This window comes from Musca autumnalis, unplaced genomic scaffold, assembly GCF_047663935.1.
Source record: "Musca autumnalis isolate F117 unplaced genomic scaffold, ASM4766393v1 scaffold_1, whole genome shotgun sequence".
Taxonomy (NCBI): domain Eukaryota; kingdom Metazoa; phylum Arthropoda; class Insecta; order Diptera; family Muscidae; genus Musca; species Musca autumnalis.
Window position 1 is genome coordinate 66339894 of NW_027411644.1, and position 4423 is coordinate 66344316.

Below are 4423 nucleotides of genomic sequence, written 5' to 3' on the forward strand. Positions count from 1 at the left end.
CGTTCAGAGTTCTGTTAACAACTTTTGACAACGAACATAATAGATTTTATATTATTGTGATTTGAGTTTCTCTGTATTTTAAATCACAATAATGTTTTTGATAACAAACGTAACAATCAGGTGGGCTTAGTGTCCAACTGTATAAACGGTGGTACTGACTTTACTTTTATAAACATCACTAGGCATTTACACAAGACAGACTGTCTTCAAATACAACTCTGAATTACTAACACATACATTTGACAGCTGGGAGTGTCCCTCGTTTTTTCACAGACAGTCACGTTACAACTTTTGACATTTTTGTAAAAATAAGTGAGATGATAATTGAAATGGGTTGAAAACAAAAGAACATGAACAAAAACAAAATATGCGAACCGAAAACGAAAAGACATCGACAATTTTCATTCATAATTTTATAACTGTTTTTGCAGTTGTCTGGACGCCTACGTCACACAGGCCAAGTTTTGGGTTTTTGACAATCAAAGCTCTGTTCCAGAACTAAAAAGTTTTTACAATTTTTACTACTTTTACACATTTTGCGTTCCCGTACACAAAATTTATATGAAAATCGTTTACGACTTTTACAACTTTTACGACTTTTACAACTTTTACGACTTTTACCACTTTATAAAGTACGGGAACAGGCCACAATACATGAACATAACTGTCCTGTCATGTGTAAACGCAGGGTCACTGTTTTGTTTGTTTTCAATTTTTTGTTTGGTGCAGAAAACACAGTGAGTGTGTGAGAGAGAGAGAGAGAGCACTGCCAGAACAAAGAGAACATATACAAAATAATGGCAAATCTGACAAGAAAATTTTTTTAAAATGAATGAAATTCTGCAAGTCGTGAGTTTATTGTCTCAACGTCTGTCGTGTAATCTTTTTTCTGTGAGCGTGTGTGTTATAAAATCAAAAGATTTCTTTGATAGGTATATCCTAACAAAACTAAAGATAAATCCTCATGAAGTAAGTTAACCCGGCAAAAAACTCTGGTGTAACCGTACTATAAAAGCCTAAAAAAGATCTTCTAAAGATAAATGTAATACTTTTGGTCTGTTAATTTACTTTGAAAATGGTAAAACCGGCAAAAGTAGTAAAAGTTGTAAACTGCTCCCATATGAATTGTATGAATTGTATTATGTCAGAAGTAAAGGAACGTTTTTCGAGTAAAAAGTGGTAAAACTTGAAGATTCTGGAACGTAAAGGAACATAGTTTTTATTGGTTAAACTCTGTAGGATGAAAACCATGGATAATGGATGAAAACTTTCAACGGTATGATTTTGTTTTTTTTCGGTCTAATTTGAAAGAAAAATTTTACGCCATTATTCAATGCTGCCAATCCTCTGTACTGACTTTATGTGTGTTCGTTTACTCAAAATTTGTACAAATTGTTACTGGATGTTGTTCGTTTACTCTACAGTACAAGGCAAAAGAGCTTAGTCGATTGCAAGAAGTTACTGGACTTGTACGAATTTGTACAAATTGTTGAGTAAACGAACACACCTTTTACTTTTATAAACAATTGTTGTCAATTTTTTGTTTGGTGCACAAAACCTGTGATGCCAAATTGGTGGTTTTCCCGCTACATGTGATTTTTGATATACAACAAAAATCCTTTTTAAATCGCTGCAGTAGCGATTTTGGCTGTTTAAGGTAGCGGTTGTAGCGATTTTTAACCAAATTGTTTATTATCATCACTTTTAAAACAAACGAAACAGAGCATATTAGGTCTGTTCGATAACTTCGCAAGTAAAAAGTATTTGCAAGTTCTTGCAACTACTTGTAAGTTCTGTCAGTTCTCTTTTACTGAACAAGTTTGTTATCGAACAGCATTTTGTAAAAGTTTGTGAACATTTATACAAACTTTTGGGTTATCGTACAGACCTATTGAGTGGAGCGAATGAAATAAAGCTAAAAACACATCCAACGTTTGAGTAAAGTTTTATGTCATTTCTGGTAGAAGAATAAAGAAAAATTGAAACTTGGCAGCACTTTGCCTTTTATCCATCTACCAGAAATAGGTCTGTCTGGTTACCCAAAAACTTGTAACAATTTGTACCAATTGCTGCTGGAAGTCGTCTGTTAACATAAAAAGCCAGCAAAAGAGAGTGAATCGAGAGAGACATGTTGACAGTTCTTTTACTGAGAGTTTGCAAATTCTTGCTGGACAAATTTCTTCTAGCAAGCACTTGTAACTCTTCTTCTTCCTGAAAACAATCTGTCAGCAGTTTATCATTATTCGGTGGTTTATGTTTGTGAAAATTAAAACCAATTTTATTGTGGAAATATCAAGCCTTATTGTATTGTTTTTTTGAGAAGCGATCTGGACAAGCTCTTTCAATTTTGTAATCAGTATGATCTTTTCGTAATCGGCGGGTGATTATTGTGACAATTCAAGTCAATTTTCTTGCTAGTCCGGATGCTCTCAATAGCATCAACCAAAACTTCTTCATTGATACTTTGCCATCTTTCTCTGATCATTATCCATTAAAACTTCGCCTGGATATAAATAGTTCCAATATAGTCACGAAATCGCCTAGAACTATTATTTCATACAGAAATACTGAATGGTCCAGATTTCAGGATGATATGGATTTCGCTTCTAGACGCCTGATGCCTCCGTTGAACAGGAATCTGGAAAATGGAGAAATCGATGAAGTCGTAAGAAACTTCAATAGCACATTTAAATCTATTCACGAATCCCACTCACAAAAACTCACCATCAAGGACGAGAAATTTCCATTCTTTGGATATCCGTTCTTTGGATATCGAGAAAGCATTTGATTCAGTGTCACATAATGGAATATTACACAAACTGATTGACTTATGGCTATATTACACCATATGTTTTTCACATGCATGACATCAGCTGGTCTGTATATTAGTATACCCAAAGTGACTACATACATGTGAAAAAGCATATGGTGTAATATAGCCATTACATGTTGATCCATATCTTGTGAAGATCATCCAAAGCTTTTTCCGTAATCGCAAATTTTGCGTCCAAGTTTAAGATGCTATTTCGTCCCCAGGTGAAATTTGCAGTGGAGTCCCTCAAGGAAGTGTGCTGGCTCCATTTTTATTCAACCTTTTCCTGAATGATTTTCCGCATATAAATGATTATTCGTAAGCCATTCTTTACACAGACGACTGCTTAATCTATGCACATGACTCATCACCCGTCACTGCCTTAGCGAAAGCCGCAACACATCTAGCACGTATTGATAGCTATTACAAAACGTGGGGCATAAAAATCAATATCGACAAAAGTACTGCTATCTGTATCCGCAACGCATCAGGAAAATGTCCGAAAACAGTGGTTCCGCTAAATAAACTTCTACATTTGTCTTTGGATGGAGTTGAAATCCCATTTGCTTCATCATTAAAATATTTGGGTATTAGCTTTAGCAACTTGATGAAGTTCAATACACATGCTCGATTGAATCTTCAAAAGGCGAAACGTATTGCAAATACTTGCCACCGAACACAAAACTACTCCTTTACAAAGTGGCCATAAGATCGATCTTAACATATGGTTTCCCAATCTGGTTTACTATATCACCGATAGTAGCCAAAGAGTTGGAGATATTTGAGAGCAAGATCTAAAGAAAATGCATCAACAAAAATTATCAAAATATGACAAAAAGATTCTCAAACACTTACGTCTATAACACTGCTGGAGTTCTGCCCTTCTGCAATTACGCCCTTAAACATCTGAGAAAGTTTGTGGATAGGCTGCCATCACACGACAACACATTAATGAATGATATACATAGCAGGGCAAAAATGTACTTTGATCTGCTTCAGTCCACATTTCTCCAATTGGAATTATTAACGATGTCACCGACATTGATTCCAACCATGGCAGAACTACCAGGTAGTGGTATCACACCAGCTGATAGAATATGAAAAGTCAAATCCCTTTATAAAAAAAATATTTTTGTTGTAATTTCCCCAACAACATAAAGAAAGTTTTGACATAACATATTCAAAATTTTACGATGCCACTACCTGGGTAATTGTGCCATGATTCCAACACTAAAATACACCTGCATTTTACCAAAAATCGACACCGGGCTCTCATAGGGGCTGAAAAGCACCAAAATTTTATTAACTAAATTAAGAAAACACTTACAAACATAATTTATTTCACGAGCTTCGCTCATTCGACTTAATTATAGCTTTGTTCCTTTACTTTTTTAATGGTAAGGGTGGTAAAAGAGAAAAGTGTCAAAATTGCTCTCTCATGAACATTTTTACCAGAAAAGTAAAGGAACGGAAAAATGGTTAGATCTGGCAGCAATGTCAAAAACAAACATACAAAATCAATTTTCGTCTTTTATTTCACAGTTTTTAATTTAGTTTTGTCAGCGTTCGACTTTTTCTTCTGTTTTTCGCCCATTTTCTTTTTCCTTGTGA